The sequence below is a fragment of the Papaver somniferum genome, chromosome 10 (genome assembly GCF_003573695.1).
Source record: "Papaver somniferum cultivar HN1 chromosome 10, ASM357369v1, whole genome shotgun sequence".
Taxonomy (NCBI): domain Eukaryota; kingdom Viridiplantae; phylum Streptophyta; class Magnoliopsida; order Ranunculales; family Papaveraceae; genus Papaver; species Papaver somniferum.
In genome coordinates this window covers 143567843-143586250 of record NC_039367.1, presented here as the reverse complement: position 1 = coordinate 143586250, position 18408 = coordinate 143567843, and the positions used below count along the sequence as shown (strand labels likewise).

The 18408-nt window shown below is 34.9% G+C and overlaps 2 long non-coding RNA genes across 7 annotated transcripts; one reads left to right on the top strand and one right to left on the bottom strand.

Annotated features, from left to right (window-relative positions):
• The first annotated feature begins 5542 nt into the window (after window positions 1–5542).
• Window positions 5543–8480, top strand: LOC113319013. 6 transcript variants are annotated; one of them, XR_003345013.1, is made up of 11 exons: window positions 5543–5822; window positions 5910–5959; window positions 6333–6419; window positions 6592–6655; window positions 6808–6881; window positions 6981–7028; window positions 7154–7235; window positions 7363–7419; window positions 7553–7593; window positions 7757–7879; window positions 8246–8480. It is a non-coding gene; the product is annotated as an uncharacterized LOC113319013 (long non-coding RNA). The 6 variants fall into 6 exon arrangements; XR_003345010.1 differs by having other exon boundaries at window positions 6592–6739; window positions 6834–6881; XR_003345011.1 differs by having other exon boundaries at window positions 6592–6739; window positions 6834–6891.
• A 3403-nt stretch (window positions 8481–11883) lies between these two features.
• On the bottom strand, window positions 11884–16734 carry LOC113315115. The gene is made up of 3 exons (XR_003342750.1): window positions 16537–16734; window positions 14437–14521; window positions 11884–12385 (listed from the first exon to the last, which is right to left on the bottom strand). It is a non-coding gene; the product is annotated as an uncharacterized LOC113315115 (long non-coding RNA).
• Window positions 16735–18408: the final 1674 nt, after the last annotated feature.

Sequence of the window (18408 nt, the reverse complement as noted above, 5' to 3'; positions counted from 1 at the left end):
AGACGAAATTACATGGCATCTTTACAAAATTCGTTAGGCATATGGTGTAAGAAAAGAGAGGAAATAGAGGAGATTCTAAACAGTCATTTTGCTCATATTACTTCTTCGTCCAATTCAGGTAAGGACATTGAATTGCTAAACTTAATTCTGTTTGTATTTCTGATGAAGACAATATCAATCTATATTGAAAATGCTTACGGTTGATGAAATTAGAAATATTTATGCTCAAATGCCATCTTGGAAAGCTCTACGGTCAGATGAGTTTCAAATATGGTTTTACAAGTTTAGTTGGGTTATTGTAGAAGATGATATTGTGAACCTAGTTCAGGATTTCTTTAGAACTCAATCATTTAATCCTAGTTTGAATTTCACTTATCAGACTTTAATCCAAAAAGTATAATATCCTACCCCACCTAGTGATTTTCGTCCAATTAGTTTGTGCAATACAACATATAAGATTATTTTTAAGTTGTTAGTCACTAGGATGAAACCTATCATATCTAAAATCATTTCTCCATTTCAATCACCTTTTGTGCCGGGAAGGTGTATTCATGATAGCATAGTAATAGCTCATAAATTATTCGACACAATGAAAAAGAAAAAAAAGATAGAGTTGGAGATATTGCCATAAAGATTGATATGTATAAGGCATTCGATCATAGTGAATGGTCATTTGTCTATGATATTTTAAACAGTTAGGTTTTGCTGAAAAATGATGCAATATGATTTATCATTATATTTGTTCATCAAATATTTCTTTTCTTTTGAATGGTACACCTTGTAAAAAATTCGTCCCCTTAAGAGGTCTTCGTCAGGGAGATAGTTTGTCTCCCTATTTTTTTATCATATGTGAAAAGGCGGGGGTACAACAACCACAACCAACAATTCTATTAGCAATATGTATGGACAAACTTCAATATACTTTCTAGAGAATAAAATAAATAGTCAGAGTCAATCTAGACAAAAGTATATCAACGAGTTTATATCTCAATCTCTCGATTTGATATATACTCAACCAAATAGAAATTTGCGAGTCTTTATCAAAGAGAGATAACTTGGATGGTACCAAAGATCAATATCCAAGTGCCAATCAATTTAGATCAACAACCAAAAGGTCGGGTATTCTAATTGATTGAACAACGCACAACCTGTGATATTATATAACAAAATATAATGCGGAAAAAAAATAACACAGACACCAGAATTTTGTTAACGAGGAAACCGCAAATGCGGAAAATACCCGGGACCTAGTCCAGATTGAACACCCACTGTATTAAGCCGCTACAGACACTAGCCTACTCCAATTTAACTTCGGTATGGACTGTAGTTGAACCCCAATCAATCTCACACTGATCCAAGGTACATTTATGCTCCTACGCCTCTGATCCCAACAGGATGCTACGTACTTGATTCCCTTAGCTGATCTCACCCACAACTAAGAGTTGCTACGACCCAAAGTTGAAGACTTTAATAAACAAATCTGTATCACACAAAAAAGTCTATGGTAATTGATAAATCCGCCTCTCACTAATATACCTACGAGTTCTGTTTCGTCTTTTGATTAATCAAGGTGAACATGAACCAATCAATAAACCGGTCTTATATTCCCGAAGAACAACCTAGTATTATTGATCACCTCACAATAATCTTAATCGATGCAGCGAAAAAAGATATTGTGGAATCACAAACGATGAGACGAAGTGTTTGTGATTACTTTTCTATCTTGCCTATCAGAGATATAAATCTCGAGCCAATTATTACAATTGTACTCGTAACGATAGAATCAGCAAGATCAGATCACACAACTACAAGAAAAGTAGTATCGGTCTGGCTTCACAATCCCAATGAAGTCTTTAAGTCGTTAACCTGGTTTAGAAGAAAAAACCAAAGGTTAAAGGAGAATCGACTCTAGCTATGCAACTAGTATCAAACGTAAGGTGTGGGGATTAGGTTTCCCAGTTGCTAGAGTTCTGCCTTATATAGTCTTTCAAATCAGGGTTTGCAATCAATGTTAACTTGGGAACAAAGCATTTAATATTCACCGTTAGATGAAAACCTGATTAGATTCAAGCTAATATTTCTCAACCGTTGGATCGAAAACTTAGCTTGTTACACACAAATGAAATGTCCAATTTTGGGTTTATGAACCATACCCGAACATTAACATTTGTTGGTTCAACAATAGTTAACCAAATGGTTAGCCATATGATCACTTTCATATCCACCGTATTCTTCTTCACCATAACTAGTCCAAATGACTCAAATGAACTAGTTAGAGAGTTGTTCAATTGCTTAGATCTTTTGTAACTACACAAGACACAATCAAAGCAAAAACGGTTTGATTCACTCGAATCAATTTATGAACTTTATAGACACGTTTTGCAAAAGCATTGCTTAGTTTATATAAACATGAGTTCAAGAACAACCGGTTTTAGATATAACCTGCTTAAGTTCGCGGACTGGGTTCGCGGACTTAAGCTCACGGAAGGAGTTCACAAACTCCATCAGAAATTCTCGGGTCGAGAAATTATGCCGGTTCGCGGACTTGGATCACGCCACATTATGTTTCTCTTGATCAACAAAGTTCGCAAACTTTGGTTCAGGGAATAAGGAATTATACATATATGTGTTTCCACAAGAATGCTTATATCCTACAAATGGTTATGTAATTTAAACTCTCATTTCAATCATTGAAACATTCTCAGAGGACCTTATATAGCCGTTATTCACAGACCATTTTTCGTCAGAGAAATTTTCAAAGTGATTGAAACAAACATGACTTTCGTCACTAGGTAAAGATGAATTTGGCTAAAGCGAAAGCTTACCAACACATATTTCGAGAAATGGATAGGCGAGTTTAACTCGGCTCGAAATAACAACTGTGTATAATGAAAGTCTATGTATCAATACGACTTTTGTCTCAAGAGTAGGAGATAGAATAAATAGAATTTTGAGTGACAGATAAGTTCAAGTCTCCACATACCTTTTAGTCGATGAAGATCCACCAGTTCCTTGAGTAGTCCTTCATCTTGTATGATGATTTCCATGGAGTCTTGAGCTCAACTACACTTTTTATCCTAGTCTGAGACCTTTAGCTATGTGGAATTCCTAGGGCGATGTAGGGATCGTATTTGATGAGCACCCTAAGAATGTTGAAACAAGCATGGAATTCAAAAAGACGACCGTGGTGAGATGCTGGACACATCGCTAGTGTTCTGGGTTCCACTTCATGTTCGGCTTCACCGTTGAGCTTATTTTTGTGATTCTCCATTAGTTGAGCGATGAACTCTGATACATTATAACTAATTACACTAAAACGATGCGCCAATCCGTGACAATCATGCCTATTAATTTTCATCGTTTTAGCAGCGACCATTTCAAAAACTTTCTTTCAGAACATCGATTGTGATACATTCCTACCGGTAGCAACATCAGTGGCAACATCTTGTGTTTGAAAAACGTAGGCTCTGCAGATAGCTAAATTCTCTTGTTGAGTGTATCTAACACCGTGAACTCTAGGAGGCATTTTTGTAGAAGATTTGAGAGTGAAGAATGTGTAGAATGTGTGAATTTAGAGTTGAAATGAGGAGTATTTATAGATTTCAAAAAATATAGCCGTTGGATCACAAGTTTTTGCAGCCGTTCAGGTTAAGTCGTTGGCGCCATTGTGTCAGACGTTGGCGTTTTTGTCAAGCCGCGCGTTGGACGCACAAACGCTGACGTTTTTTCTTCTGACACCAGCGTCCGTAGCAAGAACGCCCGTTCTAACCACAGACGCGCGCTGGTAGGGATGGTAATGGGGAGGGGACCTTGAATCCATCCCCTCCCCATTCAAGAAAACAAAAACCCATCCCTTACCCGTTACCCATAAGACTGGGGTGGGGACGTGTATGGACAATACCCGTAGGGAATGGGTTTCCCATGGGTTACCCAAAACAATAGAAAAGATGTTTAGGATTCTTTCAAAATCCCATATATTGTTATATCTGACTCGGCCTGGCTTCAGGTGCCTGCCATAGTCAACAAGGTTGAAATTTCCAGGTATTGAAGTCAAAAGTGCAAAAAAATTAAAAATAATAAAGCTATCAAGTACGAAGGATTTTTCTTCCAATTATTCTTGGTTGCAATCGAATAAGCTTGATTACACTACACCAAATCAAGGTTTTTGTAACAATGGGATTCCTAACAAATTTTATTTTGCTAACTCAAATGATTCATTACAATTATAGTAACCCTTATAAAGGGTTAGGAAATTAAATAATAGTTACCATAATTATGAATTAACTTATAAAAGCTAAATAACTATTCTAAGTGTGAGATCATTAGTTATACATATATAACACATTTTATACTAAATCACTATTACAACTATTCCTACCCAAAATCGGGTGTGTACCAAAATCAACCCCATTTTATAACTCTTTAACATTTTCATTTATAACACACTTGAAGATAGCTAACACAATAACTTATTTTGAAATTTAGAAAATGTGAAATAAAGTTTTAAAATTCTATATATCTTTTGTTAGGAACCAATTTAAATTCTAGAACCTTAGAATAATTTATATCCCGGAACCAAAATGATATGGGAACCGAATCCTAACTTATCTACTTTCCGAACTCTTCCAAAACCACACCGACAGAACTCTCTCTTCCGAATTAAATCCATTATCTTTCTTCATATATCGTTCAGAAGCTTTAGATATCAGTTCAGTTGAAGTCACAGGCGTTTATTTTGGTCTGCCAAATCATCTAAACAAGATACTAGAAGGAATTTGAGATTGAATATCGATCTCTTACCTAATTTTGGTAGAAAATTTGATTAAGTACAGGTCGGTTTCATTTATATTTCTACCTTTTCTTCTTGTTGCATCAAGATGGTGATAGGCTGATAGCAATAATGTCTCTCTGATTTCATTATACATGATTATTGTAACATTGGGTTTAGAAATTAGATTGACATTAGCTAACCTAAATGCGTGATATTGCCCAAAATGTGTTCGCTACTTTGCTTTCGATAGTGAAGATTGATTGAAGAGGGAAGAATATATACTGAAAGAATCATAATAGTTCTTGATTACAAGTATGTGAAGAGCAATTGATTTCATGTATGCCGCACGCCCTGTAAACACCAAAATATGCAGTCATATTTATGCCTGGTTTCAATTGCCGCTGGACAAGCTGCAGCCTGTAAAGTGAAATTGGCATCATCACAATTTGAATTTGTATAGGATTTACACATAACTTAATTTGGAAACAGTTGAGTTACTGAAGTTAGTTTTGTTATGGCTTTTTGATTTATGTATATTCTTTGATTTTCTCCTTATAGAAGGTTGAAAAGAAACACACTTTACTTCAAAAAACCAAAGAGAAGAAACACAACTCCTCTCAATCCGTATGAGATTCCAAAACCAATTTTCCACCGTTGATAAATTTACACAATCCGTATGAGGATCTGAGGATCCCTATTCACCGTCCAAAATATTCTATCCAAAAACCAAAATGTATTTTTTCTCCCACTTTCCTCCTTCTCTTCTTTCTTTTCTCTTTCTTTCTCGGTCGGTCTGTCAAGATACCTACTCTCCTCTCCTCTCAAACTCCGCCTCAACCAACAAGATCAACCCTCTCTCATAACAATATTTCCAAATCAAGGTCTAACGCAAATCCTTGAATCCTTGAATCAAAAACCAATCAGTAATTGAAAAAAATCCCTAATTGAAACATTCATAACCCTAAAAATTTGATATTGTTCCTGAAATTAAAAAAAACAACCCTTGTTCTGTGATAGTAATTGTTCTTCGATCTACTAGCCAACAATTGAGGTATAAACCCGAGTTTAATTTTTTGTTTTTTGTGATGATCTTGTTTAATTTTGATAAAAAATGGTTTTCTTCCTTGCTCTTTCTCAGGCAAAAGAAGAATTAATGAACAAATAGAAGACTATTGGAGCTTCAAAAATGTATAGTTTCATGAACCCTAACGCTGTCTCTCTTCCTTGTTGTCGTAGATGTTCAATTTTTGTTCTTATTTGTTTTTTTTTTACTCCATCTTAAACTAGGGTTTTTCAATTTGGGGATTTTTTTACTCTGTTTGTGAAGATGACATATATAAATTTTTTGACGGGTCTCTGTTTATAAATATGGTTTGTCCTTTTGAACAAAGGAAGGGTTTGTTGTTATTGGGCTTGTTTATTTGTGTTCGAATTTTTTCTGGTTTTGACATTGGTTTTCAGTATTTCAGTCATTAAGTTGTTTAGACTGTTGAGTTTATTGGGATGACGAAGTGTACTGTTTATTGTGCTTCTGATTTGTTGTTGTTGTTATATGTTGTAGATGAATAAAAGTCAAAACTCTAATGGTGAAGTTTGGCAGGCAGGCAAGGTAGAAATGGTGCTCGACAAGGTTAATAATCTTGTGAAAGTGAGTCAATATGTGGTTTGTTTTAGTTACTAGGAATGTTTTTTGATGAAAGATTCATTAAATTAATGATAGAATTACACAACTAGTATACTTATAGTGTTTGTATGATTTGTAATAAAGTGATATGTTCTTCTGTGACCGAAGTCTGTTCTAATTCGTTTGTTGGCTGCAGATGAAGCGACGGGTTGAGTATGCATTGAAGCATATCAGTGAGTCTTGTGTTGCAAACTTGCAATGTTGGTGTAGTTTCTTATACTTCATAATTTTTCCTTTAAGAAAGTTGGCATTTGTGTAATGAAAGTCATCTCTGTGGACCCATGGTTAGTGTGTGTTTGAACTGTGAAGTAGAATATGTAGTCTTTCTGCTACTAAACCTATCTAAAACCAGATAAATTCGATTTGAAACACATGAAGGTGATGAGCAGGGAATGTTTTGGATGATCATTGGCTTCCTAGATTTGAGTAAGTACAGGTGTGATATATCTATTCAAACTTATATAGTTTGTGTTTTAATAACCCATTTCATATGGTTTTGATGTTGTTTCTTGTTGATTTTTCCAGATGATTGATGAAATGCATAAAGTTGGAAGACCAAACCAGTGCTGATAAGTGAGGCCCTGTTTTTGGATTGGCTTCAATATTTTCTGCATCTCCTACTATATGTGCATCATGATACAAGACATTAAGTCGTGCAAGCATCTAACATTTAATAATTGTGTTGACTGGTGTTGCAGGAGAAAGCTCCATGTATAGCTAATGCTTTCAAAAGGAAATCTGAATGGAGCTTATCTTGCACTCCATGTCTGCATTAGAAAAGTTAGTGCTCCTCTCAAATTTATTTAGGTTGTCCTCGGTTCATTCTTATGTGGTTTCTGTTGTACGTGATTTGTAGTTTCTTTACGTGTATCACTAGTTTTAAACAATTTGGGTGTTGGTTTTGCAGATTTTTCGAGGAAACGAGTTAAACAAAGACTTGTACAACCAAAACATCTGATGAGAAGTGAGTATTTCTTCGTTGTGTATGCACTTTATTCTCAACCATATGTCTTAATATTGGTAGTTCTTGTCTATAATCGTAACAACTTAAGTACAAGTTTTTGTTTGCTGTTAACTTTTTTTGTGTTTCCCTCCAGGTACTTAAAGGTAACTGACAGAAGATGCTGAAACATTGAAGGTATACAACAATATCTCTGACTTTAGATCTTAATGTTTTTTGGGATTCTTCTCTACCATGATTGTGTTAATGTATATTTGTCAAAGAGAATTCGAGCTGAATTAAGTTCAACGTATTTCTTTTGTTTATTTATGAACAACTCACCGATTTATTAGTAAAACAGTGGAAAGTGTTGGAGCAAGTTGATGAAGAGCTGATGTAAAGAGATGTAAGAGCAGCATTAAGTCTCGTGAAGGAGTTAGCGGGAAACCTGGTGGTATTTGTTGCTCTGGGCACATCAAGGCAGGTAACTATTTTAGTTTGAAAGGTATCTTCAACTTGCTGTTTTTTTAGGATACAGTCCACAAAATTACGTTGATTCTTCACCATTCTTTCACCAATGGGGTCAAAGATCCCACTAATAGAATACAATTCACAAAACACACCATGTGATATGCATCATATCAATTTGACCCTTCTCTGGGAAACATGCACCTATATATTTCATTAGCACTATATTATTTTGTCGCAAATCTTTCTTTCATTGATTTGGAGTGACAAATTGTCTCTCTATTTAACTGACCAGCCAAATAAATTCATGTTGCAAATTTTGATAGTTAATTTGTTTTGTCAATCAAATTTTAATATGTATATTTGCTGTCATACTTTGCAGGTTGATTTCTGGGAGCTTTCATCCTTGAGGAGGAGGGGTCCAGTTTCTTTGGTGGACTTTGCATTCCTGGTTGCTGCCAAAGATTGGGAAGTAGTTATAGATCAAGAAGATTGTTGGTTGTATTTTTCCCAAATGTTTCAGTTTTGTAATGTGAATTTAGAATGGTTGCAAATTGTTGCTTTTGGTATCAAATAGTACTGGATATGTTTATGAATAAGAATTGCAGTTTCTCCAACATTCTTGTTATAAATTTGCACTTTAATAATTTGAATCAGAGCACATGCATGACATGAACTGAAGTACATTTTCAGGTCACCGGAACCTGACATTTTCAGATAGCCGGCACGTGACATTTTCAGGTAGTCGGAACGTGGCCGGGGTCACCTGAAGGTACCCTATAAACATTAGACACACGGTGTTTCTTCATTGTCAGAAAATAAGACACATGTCATCTCTTTATTAGTCACTTGAACAGTTATATAAAGAGTTAGCAAAGGTTATAACACTATATTTACATTACATAATAAATATGAAGTGTAAAATGTCAATTGTTAGGATAAATATTGTAATGAAAATGAAGTGTTAGTCTATTTAAATTTCCTAATGGATAAAAAGAGTTAGACAAAATCCTAACACATTGTATAACTGCTTATCGGTAACCATTTTTCTTAGTTAGAGAAATTAGCTTCTATTTTTCCCTAACACTTTCCTTCCATTACAAAAACTTGAATTTGGTGTAGTGTTATACTGTGGAATTAATAACTAACATTGTAAGATCGACCAAATAGTATAACGTGTAAGAGTGAGTTGTAGAAATACCTTATGCACACTGTATCCCTAGTAAATATCTATAAATGTTATATGAAACAATAACTCAACCCTACATATGAAAGGTACGGGGCGGGTATGGGGTGGGGACCTTAAATCCCATCCCCACCCCATCTTCATATTACTAGTATCGGGGATTACCCATACCCCGCCCCGTTCCCTATTTGTTCGGGTAAACCCTACCCAATAGGAGCGGATCCCCACAGGGATGGGTTTGGGTGGGGGAAATTGGCATCCCTACGCGCTGGGTGTTCCATCTCGATGTTCAAATGAACAAATATATTGAGTTGGACATCCATTTTCCATGTTTGTTCGTTCCATAGTGGGAGCAAAATGAACAAACTTTGAGTTTGTTCATCCCATATGAACTGCTCTAATGGCTATGGGCTAACTCAACTCGCAAAGGAACCTGTCAGGTCAGGTACATGACAGAGATGCCCTGGAAGATCCTCCTTGCACACACACTCGCACACTATTGATTTCTCTTTTTTGTCTGTCTGTTTTTTACAACTGAAAGCATTGTTTACCATCAAATTAGTGTCAGACTTTCCCCAAAACTCGTGTGAAACAATGGAAAATGATAAGGAAAAGGAGCATGGGAGAGAAGACTCGATAAGGACATTTCATCAAATTACCTTAAGACTGTATCTACTTAATGAGACAAAACATTTTCAGAGTCCAGAGAGTCGCACTTGGACTCTGGTTTTGTACCAATTTGGTTACAGGGCGTTGGACATGTTTACCATCATTGTTATGTCAATAAGTGACCAACTCCATCATTTTGTTCCAACTTTTGGTATGCATCATAGAGTTCTATACAACAATGTCTGCTTTTGAGATGGATTTCTACTATTGAAATGTCTCAGAAGGAAGTCGTCTTTCTCTTTCAGATTTTACTGCTAATAATAGATTTTTCCTTGATTAGTAGACAGATGAGAATCTACTTTGCCCTCTCTGTTGATCTTGCAAGCGTGGTGGTCTTGTTACGTACTATTATTCAGTCAGCAAACGTGTGACTGCTAAAAAAAAGTTGTTTCGTTTCGTTTTGCTTTGCAGTTTCTTGATAATCAGAACCCTTAACTACCACCACCAGTACCACAAGTCCAGAGAATTAGTAAGAGTTCTTTGGAGTCCATTCTTTCCCTGATGAATCTCTCTGAAATGTTTAAATATATTAAGACCAAGTAATTGCACTAAACAACTATCTGTCCCATGAAGGAAAACTTATCAAGTACAAGATTGGCTCTCCAAAAATTTGCTAATCTTGACAAAAGCATTTATCTTTAAAGATTTGGCTCTCTGGCAACATGACAAGCCAGAAAATTAATCGACTAAGATGTCAACCAAATTATTAAAAGTCTTTCTCTCAGAAAATACGCTTCCTACTGACTCCATGACCAACCTATATAACAGTCCACATGATACATTCCTAACTCCAAAGATGAACCCCCATATTTCTGAAACCAAATAACAAAACAAACATACGAAACCGAAAGACAAAAAAACAACATACTTATCAATGAAAAACTACCCATGTAATGCATTATGCACCAGAATGCTATTTAGCTGCCCCGGCGTTGGGTTGCCAGGTAGAAGCTGAAATTGGGACTCTTGACGTTTTTGCAACCAAGGTAGGGCTACAAAATCATATTACAAAGAATTTTTTTTGTTGGGAAAAGATGTACAAAATGATTTTTGTGTACGACAATTTGGCAGATTACAACAACACTCATAAAAAGGAAACAAATTTGCTAATTAGATTCGTTGAGTCAGAATAGGCATTGATGATCGGAATTTAGAAGTCTATTCTAACCAATATGAATTTGCATTGCGAGCGTGCGACTCAAAAAAATCAGCTGTATTCATATTTTGCATAAAGCTACACAACAATGATATCCCTGCTTTGTATCCACGGGTGTTCGAAACAGCCTCAGTACCTCTACTTCCAACCTGATCCAGTGGTCAGTGTTGGTGCTTCATTTGTACATGCAACAGGACTCCCCCGCTGCTGGAGTTGTGGAAACATAAGAATTCCAGACTCCCCTGTTAGAAGTTAAACCAAGATATGGCGATTTGGTTCGTGGATCAACATATGATGTTGATCCAGTCCGAATGGATCAACTGTTGCAGTTGACGCAGTCAAGTTGGATCAACATACGTTGTTGACACACCGTGCGATATTTGGAAGTTCCAGTTAACTAGAAGAGCAAGTTGTGTCGGTTGCCTGTTTTAGAGTTTTACTATATTTAGAGTTTCTTTATATTTCTAGAAGTGTGCTTTATTTAGAGTTTGATTTTATTAGGTAAATACTTTGAATCATCATCAAGTTTGTGAGACTATAAATAGGCTGTTAAGCGATGAGTTAATGTACACCAAACTGATTATCAATGTAATCGTTTTATTGCTTCCGCGTGTGCTCTCCTCTCTCTTGCTCGATCCTACATCCCCTATGCTGGGTTGTGGAAATACAAGAATTCCAGGCTCGACCGCATTTGGGCTTTTGCACAGACACCAGAAGGAATCTCTACATTTGAACTTTTTAGAGCAATCATTACCAAACTACAGTATCTGCAATGTGAAATGAACTTGGCAAATTAGATAAGATAATACGATTTGCCAAAATTTAGCAGTATACTTCATATAAAAAAAATCTTTAAAGTTAACATGTCGTGTGGAGTAGATAACTACACACAATTTCAACTTTGCATCGCTCAGAACTTTTAATACATGTCGTGTGCTTGTTGCATCACCACCAGAATCATACAAAACCAATACTACGAAGGTAATTGATGAATTAGCTAATGTACACATTGATGAAAAGTTCAATCGCTTGTCTAATTTGGAGAGGAAATATCATCATATACACTACTGAAAAGTTATCCCTTAGCCCTTTTAAGTTGATAGTTATCAAGATGTCAGATTGCCATGATAAACTCACAAAGAGGATAGTAGGAACCAATGCAACTTAAAAGAAACTGAAATTAGGACTCTGAAGCTCAAAAGGAATGATGTAGCTTTGTATCTAAAAATTTCAATACAAACTAAGTTATGCTACTGAATGCTATTAGTCTACTGTGCTACCAGATGATATCCCTGATTTATTACCATTGGGGTTCCAAACAGCTTCAACTATATATCTCTACTCCCAACCTGAACTTGTGGTCAGTGCTGATGCTTCATATCAGCAGAGGGGACTTCCAAACTGACACTGTGGACTGGTTCAGCTTGCCCGGAGTTGCGGTAGCATTAGGATTCCCAAGATCGAACGTGTATGGGTGTCTGCAAACCACTATGTGTTGGTGTTTCTAGTACCTGCGCAGATGTTGTAGAAGTCAGATGCATCTTTCAACATACATAATATCAACACAGTAATCTCATTTCAATTGGATTAATCAATGTTGTTAATCACCAACATAATATCTTATAATGCACACCACCCACAAAGGATAGCAGAAGGAACACCTAAATAACTCTCAGCGCTAAATTCAGTAAGCACAAAAAATGAGAACAACTAAGACACTTGGTGAATCTACAAAGTTCAGTTGACCTAAACAAATTCAGAATTGTTTTTTAAAGTAACGAAAAAAAATTTACCTAGCCTGCAAGTGGTTAGATTATACCAAGCTAACCAGACACTGGAATAGAATGGGTTAAATCTAAATAGACTCGAAACCAAAGCCGTAACAGTATCAGAAATTTCTTTATCTCTAGAAGTATCAACATGAGGAGGTCATGAGAAAAATCATTAGCTGATGTTGAAACAAAAATTCAATCACAAGAACATAATGCCACTGACACAAATTTCTTCATCCCCTAACAATTTCTTCTCTACCTTGCATTATTGCAGCGACGGAAGTTGCAGAATGGAAAATAATGCCGAAACCAATAGTAGAAAGCTACGAAGATTAGTCTAACATACCATAAAACAAACTCCAAACAATTCAAAACTCGACAATAACCAGAAGGTTAAACACATCAAAAAAACATATCATAAGTCTGTTATCTGACTGAAACGTTGATCGATAAAACACAAATGCTACCTCTGGCAATTCACAGGATTTGTATGAAAGAGAAAAAATTTATACATCAATCCCCATCTACATTCAAGCCAATGAACAAGTGTCAAGTGATTAACTAAATTTGTAGTCCAGCTTGACACTATTTCCAAATGACGACTAAATATAGATGCGAATGGAAGGAACAAGGAAACTTGTTTATCATTATACAAATAAGAGTTTTCAATAATCAAGCATAAATAGCAATTATATTAGCAGATTGAGAACAAATAAGAGAACGCTCACAACCACAAGAGCAAATATCTTATAAACCGAAATAAGACTACTAAAGTTTGCATTGCATTCCCATTAAGTCTAACAAAAGTAGATCACAAAATCCACAATAAACATAGCAATTTTTTGATATGTAGTATCAATACATGACATACTACATATCAATATATAACATACTACATATATGTAGTATCAATAAATAACATACTACATATCAAACATATTACATACCAATATATAACATACTACATATCAATATGTAGTATCAATACATAACATAACAGTGTTGAACATAACATATTGATACTACATATTAATATGTAGTATTAATATATAACATATAACATATTAATATGTAGTATCAATATATAACATATTACTATTAGTACTAGTACTAGTTACTACTAGTATATCAGTACCTTATTCTACGTGCACTCTACATATCAAGTATCTAAAGAGATCTAATGGTAACAACAGTATATGCGATCGAAGTGCTTACACAGTGGAGAGCCCACAATCCGCCCACGCGTAAATCCAACAATCATATATAAGATTCTCAACATCATTCTTTCTAAATACCAAAACATAATATAATAGCTTTTGAAAGTAATTTAAAAGAAACAGTAAACATTCACGTATGAGATGTGTGTTGCCCCCGTACAGAAATAAGGAAAGTATAATGACCAATTTAAAACCAGACCTATATGATATTCAACCCAACGAGGTCTATCTAGGTTTGCAATAAATAGATATAACATTTGGGAGCACAGATATCACACCAATCAAAAGGAAACCTTCTCCCTTTCATGTTAACAACAAATAAAGACTGTAACCACTTTCCAGTCAATTGAAAGAATCACATTTTGGAAAATAAGTAAATACTCCCAAAACACAGATATTAGTTGCTTCTAAAGATCCAATCTCACCCCAAAATGTAAAAGAAAACTAGTTTGTATTACACACAAATAATACATACATACACCATCATATAGTAACAAAGATTTGCATGAATTTCACAAAAGATTGATTTATAAAACAATAATGAATACAAGAGAGTTCGTTATTGATTCCCACCTCTTTTGATGACAAGCCTCGCCTACCTCGAGATGTTCAATCCACTGGATCATCCTTTGAATCGATCGTTGTTAATAACGACTAACTGTTAATCACACAAGCACTCTAAAGATTAGCCAAAAGGCGCACACAAGGCTCATAACATAATCTCATACAACACTCTAGTTATAGGCTAAGTGAACTATCTAATGGTTCTAAGCCCATTAATTATTCTACACCTTTTCACTGTCTATCTTTAGCACATCTAAGGTTTACTAATTGATTTAGGCTGGTTCTATAGTTCATTAGATATGTCTTCAGAATATCTATAACTTTGTAAAAGGAACCAAAGGTCAAGTCCGACCACAAGTGGTCCAATTCATCTAAATAAGAAAACTAGATTAAAGCCCAAGTCCACTAAACTCGGCCCACTACACAAGGGCTGACCCAACTGGGTCAACCAACAGTCACTAACAGTCCACGTCGGGTCAAAGAGGTCTAATAATAGTCAACGTCCAAAGTCAGGATAACACAAAGATAAAGTCTATGGTCAAGGTCAAGGTCAAGTCAAACTAGTAACACTGTCAAAGTATGGTCAACAGTCAAAGACAAAGTCTATGGTCAAGGTCAAGTCAAACTAGTAAAACTAGTCAAAGTCTGGTCACCAGTCAACTGGTCAAGGTCCACTGAGCTAAACAGTAAATCAGTGAGACAACTCAGTCAACAAGACTGATTAAGATTATACAAACCAAGGCCCTTGCACAGGCCAAACTTCTATTACACAAACATGAAGCAACACAACTCATGCCAAGACTAACATGATGCATTTCAAACTCTAATTGCAAACCTACAGCTTAAACAATTTACAATCCTTAAATCAAACTCTTGAATCTCAATCAATTCCATCACTACTTCATTAACACTCTTACATAATTTGCAACTTCTCTTCAGTTACATTTCAGCTCAACAGGAACTTCATCAACATTTGCTACATACTTATATCTAAACACAATTAACTTAGACTATCCTCTTCATAATAACCAACTGCTACTTCATCTCTAAACACTCATATGCAACAACAAATCATTCTGTAACTCCAGTTCACTTTATTACAATTCGTCCTCCAATTCTAATTCCCAAACTATATATAAACCCAGATTCATTCATCTAAACTTCAACTCAGACATCTGCAACTTCCAACTCAACCAGCACCACCATTTTAGCCAAAACAAGATATCCCTATCACAAACTCATTCATACCACCTGCAACTTCAGTTGAGACCATACTCAACCCAATATTCACAGTTATAGTTACAGTCCCAGCAACCCCTGCACCCGTGATATCATTTCACAACACCTGCAGTCACTTCAATCATAACAACTCCAGCTTCCCAGAAATCACTATCAGCATTGGTTTACTACACCTCAAGTCTGCATCTGCAATTGATGAACACAAATGCTGACGGCTCCATTTCTGTGCAATAACACCAAATCCAATATTTTCTAAACCTCCATTAGCCACAGATATCCCCTGCAACTTCAACCACATAGCATACGACATCAACAGCTTCCTCATGTTTCCTCTAATTTCAACAGTCTCTCAACCAGTTCAATATCAACACCACCATTTACTCATATTTAGCTTCATTAGCAACTGCACTTCATTTGCAACTAACAAAACATCTGCACCCCCACCAGATTAACAACACCACCTTCCTTGACTCAATCCCAATTCATTCATCCATTTTTTGTCATTATTTCTGCCACAACAATAGAACTTCTCAAACCACCATGAACTCACAACTGCAACTCAGAGCAGTACCAACACAAACATGAATTCTATCTTGTCCTTACATGCATCTAACTCTAGAATTCTAGTGATCCCATCCACTATTAATTTTATCATCTTCATCTACAATTCTTCATCAACATCTTAATTCCCCAAATCCTAATTTCTGATCTAATTTAGGGAAGAACTGAAAACACTAATTCCTTGAAATCAAAATTAAACTTCATATATTCATCTAGACTTAAAATAAAAACAAACCCATTCTATAATCGATTAAAACGAAACAATTTCATAAAGAAAATCAATTAACAGAAAACCCTAAATTAGCTTACCCCTTTTTCTGATTATTCTAAAACCCAGTCGACAGCATCAGCATCACCTTCTCCCTCAAATCAACAACTACGAGCTTTCTAAGATCTAATTTCGAGAGACTCAGGCTCAAACCACTGAGAATAAAAACGACAGAGAAGAGAAAGGGAGAAACAAAGAAGAAGAAGAGAGAAGAAAGAAAAGAGAAATGAATTTCTCTTCGATCCGGTGTTGGTGATAAGACCAACAAAAATATCCACGCGTCCATCAACGAATAAGGGAATCCTGGGTCAGTCTATCAACAAAAAGACGATTTTGCCCTTCACACTAATCCAAAGATATTTTCTTCGTCTGGTATCCGAGTTACACGCTCGAGTAGTCCATTTCGTCTAACTTTTCGAGACCTATCTAGTGGTACTAATTTCGTAACTAGATCGTTGTTAGATTAACTTCTATTAATTAACGTGTGTCTCTAATTAAATGGGTCAATAACGGCTTAGTCGTCTCATGACTGGTCTAATAGCGTTGACGAGCTTGAGGCTCGTTACATTCTACCCACCTTATATCATTTTCTTCCTCGAAAATCGATCCACCATATAGTCTTCAAACCTCCCCACCTTATAGAGAATTATTATCTCTCGACTAAATGCAAGTACTGCTCATACTTACAAACGCGTGAAAACTAACTCATTTCAAATGAGTTCGAAATGACAAGAAATGAAACACAAGCCTATGAGGTTTTCTACAACTAGAATCTATAATTTGTAGCTCTAAGTTCACTACGCTGAACTAAATTCTAACAAAAAGGATGTCTAAGTTCTCCGAGCTAAAATTTACAGTCTAATATTTATTAATTTGACGTAGTTCCATATTTGTTATACATTTATTCATATAGCTAATCCAAATTTGTCTTCACGTAAATCTATAATATCTGTTATTTTAACTTACTATCATGCTATATATCAATTTTCCAAATATTATTTTCTACTATAAATTTGTTATTAACATAAGTATTGAAATACTATTATCGGCAGTGTAACTATTTTCTATTTCTTTGTTATTATCTTTATAGGTTTGTTTATAGTCCCGTTGGTACAGTAAGTCTTAATTTTCTAAATATAATTCTACATTCACGTAAAATATTGATATAATTTATTTTATTTATTCCTATTGAATTCACATATTATATCTTGTTGAGTATTGGCGCTGGTAACTTAATATTATTTAAATTTGAGTCTGCATAAAATTTTAGTGTATCATAAAAGTCTTGAGATTTTTCTATTAATGTACAGTTTCCCATTATTATACAAATTTATTTTATTTCAAGTCTTTAATTGTACTAAGCATCCAATCCAAGAACTATTACTACTTCTTCATGTTGCTTATTTTTAATGATTTAATAAATCAGTTATCGAACTAAAAATAATTTGGATCTTTCTATTTTATGTAATATATCCATATGACCTTAAGTCTTAACCTAATAAGTCTGATATTATCTATCTGGTTTCAAAATACAAGAATGTATTTCTAATTTTATTAATTTACAAAATCTGATCGTAGATAATTATTAATAATTATGCGTAGCTACATGACCCTAATTATTAATTTTATCTTTATATATTTACTAATAAGATTTTAAATAAATAAAGTTCATTACAGTACTATTTGTTATTTTTGTTATAATTGTTAGTGATCTTGTTTTCATTTATTCTTATTGGCACTAAAAGGTCGAACTATTGTCTTAACTACTCTTACAAATTAACTTCATAACTACTTTAATAGATTTAACTGTTCTAATTACGAGAGAAGGTACTCTATCGGTTTCTAAATAAAATTTGGGATCTAACAGTTCACTAATATAAGCAAGTCTTCCTAACATGAATGGTAATCCATGC